At 37.3% G+C, this 13,356-nt stretch overlaps 1 long non-coding RNA gene across 1 annotated transcript; it reads left to right on the forward strand.

Moving 5' to 3' along the window:
* The first annotated feature begins 4,054 nt into the window (after positions 1 to 4,054).
* On the forward strand, positions 4,055 to 12,522 carry LOC140171363 (uncharacterized). Its single transcript, XR_011861588.1, has 4 exons — positions 4,055 to 4,142; positions 5,041 to 5,160; positions 6,601 to 6,717; positions 12,402 to 12,522. It is a non-coding gene; the product is annotated as an uncharacterized lncRNA (long non-coding RNA).
* The last annotated feature ends 834 nt before the right edge of the window (positions 12,523 to 13,356 follow it).

The following is a 13,356-nucleotide window of genomic DNA, read 5'->3' on the forward strand; positions in this document are numbered from 1 at the left end:
TACTCCTACCGCGTGTCCACACCTAAACTACTCCTAGCACTACGCCGACCAGTTCCACCAAGCATTCACTTGGTCGGCGTAAGCATCGGCTACCACTTCCGGTGTTTCCGTGACCTTTTTCAACAACGCAATATATAATTTCTTAGTTCCAACCATCAAAAGGTCAAACTTACACCGGGTGCCAGGAGTAGTAGCGTTCACATTGCAACTTACGCCTGGCGGAGGTTACACCCAGCTCGCTACTCCTGACTTTTGTCAGGAGTAGGCCTAAATCGTCGGACATACGCTTGACGGAACTTACGCTGACCATCGTTCACACTGCCACTACTCCTGGTAGCGCCTACCGCTACTCCTAGCAACTTGCGCCGACCAAGTTCCGCCGGGCGTACGTCCGACAATGTGAATACAACTAAAGCCCCACTCATTGGTTCAAGTTCCTTAGGGAATTAATAAAGGTTGAAATTAGTCCATGTAAATTCTGTTCTGTCTGTCATCAAAGTAACAGGTGTATTGTCAGTTCTTCTGTGGAGAACTAGCCAAGCGGGGCTTCCTGTTTAACAGCTTTTAATTACCTTCACAACAATCTCAGATACTTCATCACATGGTGCCATATGTTGAAAGTTGACCATACTTCTACTTACTTTTAAGAGAACACAATTTCATTCAATATATCTATTATATTATTACTTCATACCTAATCAAGAACATAAGAAAAATATTGTAATGGTCATTAATAGACGCACCTACATGCATGTTAAAGTTTTTGTTCTTCATGTTCATATATTGATCGTAAACCATTGGGACATTTCACATGTATGCTATATGTCTCAATGTCTTCTCGGACTGTATCATATTAGATGGTAATTTAAATCGTGAAACCATAGAACAATATGCATGTTGGTCAGCATAGGTATTGAATAAAATTGAATCCCATCACATCAATTCAAAGCTACACCCTTTTTTGAAATACTGGTTACTCATGACTTAAAATGTATGACCATATAACCAACAATTTTTAGGTTCTATCTTACATTGAGGCCTACCATTAAAACAACATGTTTCCAAATTTTGAGTTGTATTGCTCTAACGGTTGATCTTGAGGTATTTTGGTCTCATGTTTTGATATATGAGAAGCAAAAATGTATATAGGATAGTATACATACGTCCGGTTGTGGTTACCATAATTCACCATGTTGTTGTTCACGCTCTCTAAACAAAACATCTCAGGCATTAAATTTTACTGGGGTAATTAGAAAACTATGAGCTTTCTTCTGATACCCAAATCTCATTTTGATGAGGAAAAATTAGTATGAAGCTGTCTAGATCGGGTTACACCCAGTGGCGGCACAGGGGGTCCCCCCATATCAAATATCCCCCAGTTTGCCCCTACTTTTAAGGCCTTGTCAGCTTTAAAAACCCAAATTTAAAGCACCCCCTGAACAAAACTGGTCACACCCCTTTAAGAGATTCTCTTTTTCTTGTTTGTGTTTGACTTTTGCAGGAATATGATGAGATTAGACCAAACTGGTTGGTCACTTCTATTATCTCCGGTGATACGGTATGTATACCTAGGCAATAATAAGTGCAAGCAATGTGGGGAAATATTATGTTTGTTTCATACCTGCAACCTGTTTTGATTAATCATATTTTTTTTAATTTCATAATTTTCATTCATTGAAAATAAAGTTATATATCAATGGAAAGCTTATGATGTCAGGATACTAAAAATAATTTTTTCCGATTTTTTTGATGGCCAATAAAGCTGAAAAATTAAAAAAAATGAATGAATTTTTTGTCTTTTTTAAGGCGCCCAAAAAAGCACCCAAATCAATCGTATATGACCTTGGGAATGTTTGTGACGTAAGCTCAGGGTTCGCAGTCACGTGATCCTACTCGGAAACATGTAAACAAGACTTGCTTCCTGTACTTTGCAAGCTGCCCAGCAAGTCTGATTTTCACAATAAAGCTTAAAATTAGAGGAATCTTCAAGTTGCTGGTTCCTTATATCAGTATTAGAAATAATAGAATTATTGTCAACACGTAAATTTTTGACAAAATCAGTCATAACTGGCTGGGTATAATTGGGTAATTGAGTTTGAATTTCGCGCTGGGATCAATTCCATGCGCAAATGCTTGCTGCTACCGTTCATGCCATGGACTGAATAAACATGATCGAATAACAAATTAAATACTTGTTTGTGACATATTCCCTATTCTTGATTCATTTTAAAATATCTGATAGTCTTGCAGTAATCAAAAAATTAATAAAAAACCGCCGATTTCATCAAATCCAGCCCATATAAAGGTTTTCATATTTAGCGCATTGCGGTAATACATTCTTTCCACACAATCACGATTGAAAGAAACAGATACTTTATTATAAAATAAATACAATTTAGGCTTACTAGACTGTTATTTGATGGAATTCTGAAATCTGAATAAAATTAAAATATTGTCACTTGTGTCACGATTCTTTAATGATAGTACAATCAAAGTGAAACATTCAAGTTTTATGGATTACCGAACACGATGCGTAAATTGCTGCTGAAGAAATTGCAGGGAGCCAATCAAGGTGGATATGCACAAACACAGCGACTCGCTTCGGCACTTGGGCTGTGTTTCTTTAGCACTTGGGCTGTGTTTCAGCAGATTTGATCAATCGTTCCCTTATATTTGGAACATTTACAGGAATAAATTTTGCTGATGAAGTAGCAATAAGTGGAAAATATCAGAATGTGAATATCGGTCATTTTGTCTGCAAGTACAGTACAGTCGCGGATATACCGAACACTCGGCGACTGAGACTCAGTCAAGTCACCGAGTTCATCCCGTATTAACACATTTGTGTTAAGATTGTTCATAATAGATCGAGTTTTGGAATTAAATCTAATACTGTTCTAATAACTTTTTGCAACTATTGCTACGTTGCGTCTGGAAATACCAGACTTCATCAGGCAACTGACCCGTTGGACTGGTCATGTGATAGACGGCTAGGTATCGTCCCGATGGCCCGGGTCGTCCCGATCGTCCCAATGGATATTTACCTCCATTATTTTCGGTTGTGCGGTGCATGTTTTGGTTGTCCCAGGCGAACGGACAACCAAAATTTTGAACACTGATTATGAAGTAGCTGCACAGGGGGAGTAACCATTCGCAAAATGGATGGGAACTCATTGACGAATGTTACACAGATATGTTTCCTTCTCTCAGTAAACACAGTAAGGTTGCATGTGGTCAAAGCCTCATCATAGGTGGAGTACTTCTTGCCCAGGATGATCTTGCAAGCCCCCTTTTGCACACGCTCAATAGCGGATTGTTGTTTGGCGTGATACTTGAATGCCAAACCGGAGCAACGTATTCTGTAAGCGGTCTGACGTAGCCAACGTATATTGTCACAAGATCTTCAGTCGGCAAGTCAAACCTTTTCAGCATGTGAAGCCTGCCGTTAGCTTTCTTCAGCATTTGATCAATGTGAGTTGATCAATGTCAAGTCTGCTGAAATTTGGACTTCAAGGATTTTGGTGACATCCACCAGTGTTACAGAGTTTGAGCGTGTGATTGAGCTCCATGTTGTTCTCATTTGACCAGTCTGCAAAAGTGTTCAAGTGATCTTGGATGGTGGTAGGCTCCTTTGCCTTGACTATTTCTATGATGGTCATGTCATATGTGAGAACAGAGATAGGTGATGGTGTGTCAACAAGGGCAGAAATTCAGTTTGGGTTTACAAATCTGCTGATTTTCTCTGCTAATATTCATAAAAAAACATTACAAAGTACATAAGTATTAAAAAAGCTAAATTAAAGCACATTGATTTATAGTGCGCTACGCACAGGCTCAACGCCTAGACGTTTATCCACAGGCCTCAGCACACTTTACAGGATGCTTTAAATTCCATGAAAGAGACATACAACTTCAAAGGTTGACAGCATCATTTTAATGCTATGTTCCTGTTTGTTAAATAGTTTATTGCATTATATCCCATTCATCTAAATAATTTCAATTCACAGTGTTATTTAATTTGCATTTTGTGTGATTATTTTCCTTTCAGCTTGCGCAAGTTGTCAACGTGTATGTAGACAATGTGAATGATTTAGCGCCACAGTTTATCAACGAGCCATACATTATCCGAGCCTATTCCTGAAGTAAGTATACAAACAGAGACATTAAAGCCATATCATAACATTTCTGTAAAAATAGATTAGTATTTATTTTCCATAAAATGTTAGCTTTTACTGTCACATGTCCCCTTTTAATTTTTAGCCTAACAAGTACGGTATGAGCAAAGAAAATGGGAATTTACTACTATAGCGCCAATGGATGTTACTCCTGCAGTTGTAATACAGTTTTGGACCTAAAATCATATTTTGGACCAAAAATCACATTTTTGACCAAAAATCACATTTTGAGCAGAAATCACAATTTTAAACAGTCAAGTTTTTGACCAAAAAAATGTTTTCTTCTAAAAATCGTGTTTTTTACCAAAAATTGTGTTTTTGACCAAAAAAGATTCTGAAGACATAATAATGATAAAATTGGACGGATACTTTTGCATGATATCTAAATTGATCGATCTCGCTAGAGTTTTCAAATATCACACTTCGACTTCGCTCGCATGCGATATTTGAAAACTCTAGCTCAATCGATAAATTCAGGTATCATGCTTAATCCGTCAATTTTATATCAAACTTGGTATGGGGATTGGATATGTTGGCCTGATGTGCTATATAGTTTTGTGTCATGAAATTTGCATATTTCTGAATATTAATGAGCTTATTTGCATATTGCATATTATTTGTTTACAAACCTTTCTTGTGGGGGCCACCTTAACTACGAACCGAGTAATTCTAGTTGGTGGTTGGGAACCATTGCTTGATTTGGTTGATCTGATTTATTGTGTTTGTTGACAATGTATTGATGTCAGGATTGATATATTTGCCAAGCGAAAAACTTGCCGATGACAGCACTAGTCATATTTTAAGGGACTTTTTATTATTTGTTTCAAATTTTTACAATGTATTCTTCTAACTTTCTTTCTTACAGAACACAACTGTAGGTACTACTGTTTTTAGTAGTGTTTCTGCCATTGATGATGATGCTGAGTATGATCCGCTTAATGTTGTAGATGGACCTATAGCATTCAGTCTGCTAGACACTTATAAAGTAAGTACTATTCACTCTTATGAATTAATGCCTAGTTTGAAGTGTTAGGCCCATCCCTGCCATCGCATCGCGTACCCAGTCATTTGTTCTGTGATCAGTCCCCAGTAGGGAGGGTATATATTTTGGTGAGTATGCTCCCCTGCAATTTTCAGATGGTGGGTCTTTTAGAGCTGACAGCATTTGTATTCATTTGGCAGAATTTTTTTTTATAATAATATGTATTTTCAGTGTTATCATTTAAAAAAATGTGAATTGAGTAACACTAACAGATCCTGTCATATCGAGTCATCTGGTCATATCGAATCATCTCATTATTGTTCCAGAAAATACAAGTGTGAAGTTTATTTTTTCACGATAAGCTGTGCTCTTAGGCGTGGTTCAGGGTTCACATATCGTTATAAATTCGGCAGATGGCCGAATCCGGATTCGGCTTTTGGTAAATTCATTTTAAGTAGGCGTTACTTTTGAATTTGAGAACAAGGGATCAATACTTTACCTATAGAGGGCAGCATATCGACTTTTTAACGGTTATCGCAAGTTGACTGTACTGCGATGCTTCAATCAACTAACCCTGTATGTCGCCTCTTTTGAATACTTACTATGCTGTTATCATTTGATCTCCGTTAAAAATTGATATGCTGCCCTCTATTATGTACAGCATTGATCCCTTGTTCTCAAATTCAAAAGTAATGAATGCGTAAAATGAATTTACCAAAAGCTGAATCCGGATTCGGCCGTCTGCCGAATTTATAATGATATGATCATTTTGTTTTCAATTTTGCTGTGTATGTGATGTTTTGAAGATGTAAATAATGGCATATCAATTGCTCGATAACTATTTCCACGGACCAAGGGTGGAAAGTGCCTTCAGCATAATGGGCGATACACAGGGAAGGATTAAGAAAGAAAAAAAACTGCTGTGCAATATTTGTTTTGTATAACAAATCCCAAATTTTATACTTGCACAGAACTTGGAGGAGGGCCCAAACAGATACACGGTTTTGGAGGCCAAAAAATGCACCTCAATTTTCCAAAAATGCAAAAATCTGCGATTTCCCACCAAAAATTTTTTTGTGCAGATTTGTAGAGTCCCTGGACCTTACATCAAGTGCTGCAATTATTTTGGGGAAAAAATCTATAGGTATTAGGTTCAAATGGTGTTCATCAGATTCCTAGCAGAAGGCATTAAAACTGCATATTTTTAAGAAATATACAAAGTCACATGAAAAGGGATGAAAAGTATGGATGGCATTTTATTCCCAACAAATATGTAGTTCAAATTTAAATTTAATGGCAACCGAAAATAAGTACCACACAACTTGGCAAGTTTGTTATGAAGGTACCTACACTTTTCGGCAACCAGATATTAACTATCAATACTATGAGAAAGGTTTTTAACATGAGTCTCCACATGTTTTTATACATTTTTGTTTATTCTAGAATCAGGACTGTGACACAACTACTTTTCTAATCAATGCAACCACTGGAGCTGTTATTCTTAACGAAGAAGTGTCATTTTTGGGACAGACGGTATACACTGTATGCATAGAAGCCAATGTAAGTATACAAAGAAGAAGAGAGAAGTAATTCATTGGTAGAGCACCAGCACAGTCACCTTTGGAGCCTTATTTCACCCTACAGATGAGCACTCCGTGTATAATGCCTCTTTGAAGGTGTCTCGGGAAGTATTTCTGGAACTGCATATCTCCTTGTCTTGGGTAGGCATCAATCAATTCTCTGAGGTCTCTGGACTTAGCACCAGACTCTGGTGGGTTAAACCAGTTTGTAAGGGACCCCCCCTGTCCCGCTTCCCTCAGAGCATATTCCAGTGCTGACATGAACTCCATCAGCCACCAACCCAAGTGCGGCGAGCTCAAAAGGACATCCTCAGACAACGTGTCCACGAAGCAGGAATCTCGGAGGTCTCTGGACTTAGGACCAGACTCTGGTGGGTTAAACTAAAAGTTTTAGGGGGCCCCAACCATCACCCTTCCCTCAGAGATAGATTTAATTAAATCATCATCAGAGATTGGACACTCCATCCTACTTTCAGGCTAGGAACAGCTGGTATGAGTGGCATAATCTAGCGTGCTAAGTCAATGCCCCTATATTACCCAGCAGACCCTTGAGTTAGAGTCAGCTGAGCAGAGCTTGCACTGTTGGAACTGGGATGTGCAATGTTATTACGGACAATGACTGGTCACATGAACCTAGTCTTACTATCAGTTGGAGGGGTAGTTCATTGGTAGATCACCAGCGGTCATCTTGAGTCTTAATTTCACCCTTCTTAAGATGAGCACTCCTGGTGAAGTTCTGTCATGACAAAATTGGAAAAATCACCTTGATGCAGTTTAGATAACAAACTGACAAAATCAGCTTGTTACACTAGCAAGTGCCACACCGTTGCAACGGTCCACCCGGGGTGATGTAAGGCAGCAGGCAGGACTAGTGTATAGCTATGAAAAGTGTCGTTGAGGAATATTTATTTGTGTCACTTGGCATATTTAGGTCTGAGTGTCTTGTGCTGGTTCGTCTTCAGTATCTTCACATGGAGATGGTTTCCAGCTTTGAATCAGGTCTATCTGTCGGAATGCTTTGTTTTGACGGCATAACCATATCACATAGCTGGTTCTGAGTGCGGTTTTAGAAGCCACATCCATGATGTTACGCTCTTTCCACTTGGTACTCCGAGAACAACGATGCATTTTGTAAGTGATGTGTTGTAAATATCTCTGCTTCCAATTTCAATTGGGAAGTAGTGTGTACACCATACCCTATTTTCGCAGTCAGCTACAAGATCTTGGTATTTGCTTTCCTTTCTTGCATTGGCATTTGACAGGTTTTCTTCCATTGGGACTGTAAGCTCAATGATGATAACTGTTTTGGTCCTTTCAGAATAGATTGTAATATCAGGATGTTTTGCAGTCTCTGTGATTATGGGAGGAAATACTACATGTAGAAAGATTTTCATGATCCCTGCTAACTGTTAACTGCTCAACTTCAAACTTGGTATGGTCATAGGATATGGTCAAGGGGGTGACACTAAATTCACGGTTGTTCTATTAGCAACGCAAAATCTATGAAAAATTCAGCTGGTTTACTAGCTAGAAAGTGAGGCCAGTTATCGATCCGTTATAGCTCGTTATGAATAATTCATGTTCGACCCTTGGATCATGTTAATTGAGTTTGGCAAATAACAACGTTGTTAGTTTTGCGAACTTTGCCTGTTCAATGAGAGTATAGCACGCCCCAATACATCTGGGCACAAACCAGGCTAAAACGATCCAGTTTAATGAAATGGCGGACGGTATTCCCATCAGGCACCAGTGATATGTTTTTTCAAAGAAAGTCTACTAATTTGATATGAAATGACATTTTGCAGTAGCAAAGTCAAAATTAGGACTTGCTGTCAATAATATGAAGGAAATATGTGACAGAGGCAAGGTGGGAAATACAAGTAGTATTTAAGTTATAATAACCTTTGATACCCGACCTGACCTTCCATCATGGCGCCATGATTCGTTTTATGTATTTCTATTATGCTCTCAAGTAAAATAAAATACTAATCTGCGCTGAGCAGACAATGTTACTTGGCTCCCAGCATGAATTATTGATTTTATACGGAAGTAAAGAAATGCACAGTGTATGTGCATGATGTGCAAGCATACTTCAAATATTTACGGTAAATCTGAATAGTGGTCACATGGTGACATATCATGTGTTCGGGAAATCACGTGGCAACATTTTAAGATTTCAGGCTTGTTTACTATTTAATTGCCATTTGTACTCTTTATTATTTATCTTTGTTAATTAACATATATTTTAAATGCTGATAGATCGTGGTTGGCTGCCCATGATATCTGTTAAATTCAATGTTTTATGAATATAATTCTACCACGCAGAGGGGGTCACGCAGCAGAATTTCACATCACCTGACTTAGCTAGATTTTGAAGCTCTGCTCTTCAAATTCATGTAACTTTCAAAGTTTATACATTTAATATGATACTAATTTTTTGTTATAACCAACTGGTACACGAAATATACTAGCTTATACCTATACAGAAAGGTGATTATCAGCCTTCACTCAGCAAATTGACATGCCCGGCATATGCAGCCATTCTCCGTCTGGATTACATGACTGTCGCCCTCAATACGTCTGGGCACAAATTTAAATAACAATACGCTATTTACATATCAATGCGGCCTCATGCTAATTAAAGCTGCCCCATCCAGGAGTTCATCTATGATATGGTGGCCTCATGTGCTGTATAGTTTTGTGTCATGTTATTTGCATATTTATGAACATTAATGAGCTTATTTGCATATTTTGCCTCAAATTTTATTAATCCACTCTGCAGTTAAATGCAAATAACCAATCTACTTCATTATTATGTCTTCAGAATCTTTACTCTATACTTTTGTACATGCTTCATAAAAACCATATGGAAACAAAGTCTTGTTTGCTCTCAAGAATTGTCCACTGACTCGTACTACGGGAAATTCAGTCAGAAGGCATCCCTGGTCAAATTTTGGTATCATATCAATTTGTAAGCGCTCTTAAGGGGGTACTACACCCATGCCCAATTTTGTGCCTATTTTTGCATTTTTCTCAAAAATTATAGCGCATTGGTGACAAGTAAGATATGTATATTATAGGGGCAAGGACTACAACTACTGCACTGGAAATTGTATTTCAACACAGACAAGAGTTGTGGAGTTACAGTCAAAAATGAGGGAAAACCAATATTAGATCAATAAATCAATAACTACTTGCCTTGAGTTGCTGAATTTTCAGTGCAGTAGTTGTAGTCCTTGCCCCTATAATATACATATCTTACTTGTCACCAATGCACTATAATTTTGAGAAAAATGCAAAAATAGGCACAAAATTGGCCAGGGTGTAGTACCCCCTTAAAAGTCATCGTTCATTGAATTGACAACTGTATGACAAAACAGGCGAAAATAGTAACTTTCTGCACAAGATTTGCAATTTAAAGAGAATTGGCCATTGCTCATTCTAGTGTATAGAAACTTTTCCGTATGCTAAAAAAATTCAAAAAAGGTACCAACACCAGTCATTCAGCATTCAATAGGTTATAGTTTTTCCTAATTAAGCTTTAAAATTCATAAATGTAGGTTATTGCTGCACAGGGGACGGAAATTAAAAGTCCACCTTTCTAGTCTCAAAAATGCCTGATTTCCAGCTTCCGCACACAGAGATTTCATGTCTTTTGCCAGCTAGGCGATATTCCTGAAGCCAGTATTAACGGATTGGCCGATGATGGCACGGTTTTTCATATTCTTATTCTAATTTATTCCCAAAACACATTATATAAAAGTTATTCTGATTGGTTTTAAAATGTTGATGGACGATAGGAAAACGTCAAGCCCCGTCCAATCACGCTAGTCGTTACATGAGCCGATGAGCATAGGATATGAATGACAGCGCATGCTCCGATGTGTTTGTTGTCATGAATTGGGCGGTACCTCGCCATTCATAAGTATGGGGAACGCATGCAAAATATTAATAAATTCAAAGTTGTAATTGTAGGGGAAGGTGGGGCATAACGGACCCCCGGGGCAAAACGGACCTAAGGGAAAAATAGGCCTTGGCAATACTGTCGTCTATGCAAATTATATTGAGGAACACAAGTATAGCCACGAGATTTACAACAAAAATTTGATCTGAAATAATCTACTGACATCCGAGCAAGATCGAGTCAAAAAATTACAACCTGTCTGACGTAAGATATGTAGATGTTTAATGTGCGGAAATTTTACTTCATTAATATCGGATTCCCAAATAATTGTGTATATTGTAAACACTATAGGTACTAGCTTTAAGCTGTATGTACTGCATGGTCTATATGCTACAATGTATTATGCATGCAACCTATTCCTAAAAAATCGGGTATGGGGCAAAACGAAACCCCTAGTGTGGGGCACAACGGAACAGGGTTCCGTTTTGCCCCTGGCATTTTGCCCCACAGATGGGTTCCGTTTTGCCCCAATTGGACATAATACGTCTTCACTCAAGGAAATGTAGGCGTTATCTAGGGGCCTACTCGAGCATGGTAAACACTTCGCTGAAACATAGGCATATTAAACTAGGCCTACAGATAGAATTAATGATTAAAAGTTAACTTGCTCCACAGAGATGGGTAGGCCTACTTAATATTTCTTTCTAATCAAATATTGGTCATACATATTATAGGCCTCTAGGTCTATAAGAAGTTAACCACTCACTCCACAGAGATTGTAGGCCCACTTAATTGTAACTGAATATAGGCCTACATATAACTAGGCCTAGGGCCTACCAATGGAGCTGCTGATATAAGTTTACACCAAGGGTGCCGTTTTGCCCCATAGGGGGGTTCCGTTTTGCCCCGATAGTGGGGCAAAACGGTTTTATTTTATTGAAAATATTTCTTCATTTTTATAAAAAATTGTAAGAATCAAGTTATATTGGTTAATGGTATATTAAAGCTTAATACAATCTTTAACTGAACATATGATTTTTACAGTCATATTACTTATGGTGACGTCACAGAGCATCCTCGAAGTTAAGTGTTCCGTTATGCCCCACCTTCCCCTACATGTTTTAATATAATGAGATTCAAATGTAGGCTTTCTACCAATAGTAACTAATTTTTGTCCAAATACAAAAAATCAAGATTTTTGGTCAAAATGTGACAAATTTGATTTTTGGTTAAAATGTGATTTTTGGTCAAAATGCGATTTTTTAGTCAACAAATCACATTTTTGACCAAAAATCATGTTTTTTAGCAAAAAAGTCACATTTGTGACCAAAAAAAGATTCTGCAGACATAATAATGATAAAATAAAATTGTACAGATATGTTTATCAGTCTCCCTAGAGTTTTCAAATATCACCCTCGACTTGGTTTTGGTCTTGGTCTATGAAAATTGTAGCTCGCAGGACCGATAAATATTATTCTCCGTCCAGTTTTATATCAAACTTGGTATTGGATAGGATTACCTCTTGTGTGTGTCATGGTATTTGCACATTTATAAATATTAAGGGCTTCAATTCCATATTCTTTGTATTTACAAACCTTTGTTGTTAGGGGCCACCTTAATTATGAATCCCGTAATTCTAGTTTAAAAAGTGTCACATATACTGGACCATTTTAACGCAAAACTTAAATCTCTGAAATGTCTGAATAAATGGCTCATTTCACTTGACCTAATATCAAATCGGATGTATTGTTTGTTTACAGGACCAAGGAACACTCAGGGGTCCACTATTTACACAAACAACGATTCGGCTTTCAGTTTCCGACGTACAAGGCGAAAGTCCCAACTTTGTTGGTGTACCATATCGGGTTCCTGTATATGAAAATGAAACTGTGGTATGTTTTGTTGTATATTTTGTTTATCATTCAGGTCTAACTGCCATTTCTGCAAACTATAATCACTAAAGTGTTCAATTTAGCAGCTACAAATTTTACAGAGTTACCAAAAATTACAACTTAAAGTTACCAACTGCAAACCAGCAAACACAAAAGATTTTGATCAAAAACATTCACAAAAGTTTAGAAAAGTTTACTTGAAAATTATTTTAAACATGATATTTAAGTGTTGCCAAAATCATTTGGCCAAATTTTGCCAAAAAATAATCTTTGCTTGGACAATCCTTATTATTTAGAATTTAGTAATGATATTGACCAATGCACATTTACCATAATTCTGATTAATTTAGTACAAATTTGAAATTTATATACCCTCTGAGAAAGATTCAACCTGAATCTTCCACAGAGGGAGGATGAGTTTCAAATGGAGCTGCCTAATGTTCTAACTCCATTTAAAATTCATACTCCCTCTATGGAATATATTACCAAAATCTTCCACAGGGGTAGTGTATAATTATTCTAAAAGGAATGGCCCATTGTTGGCTGTCCCAAGTGTCAATATGTTATGTCAGGAAAAAATATTTAGCCTTGATGATAGACTTTATTTTATTTTTTTTGCTACATTTTCTAACTTCTTTTATCAAAAAACATGCTGTCTCATGATGCTGCAAAACAAATATAGGGGTGCATGACTCATCAATTTATTTTTCGACCAAGGTGTAGGCCTAACTTGGAATTTCTTCTACAATAGTTTACATTATAGACATCATCATTACCTGCAGTTTTACCGTAAAATGTTCAACATCTATAATTAGGACCTACA

Source organism: Amphiura filiformis, chromosome 15, assembly GCF_039555335.1.
Source record: "Amphiura filiformis chromosome 15, Afil_fr2py, whole genome shotgun sequence".
NCBI lineage: Eukaryota > Metazoa > Echinodermata > Ophiuroidea > Amphilepidida > Amphiuridae > Amphiura > Amphiura filiformis.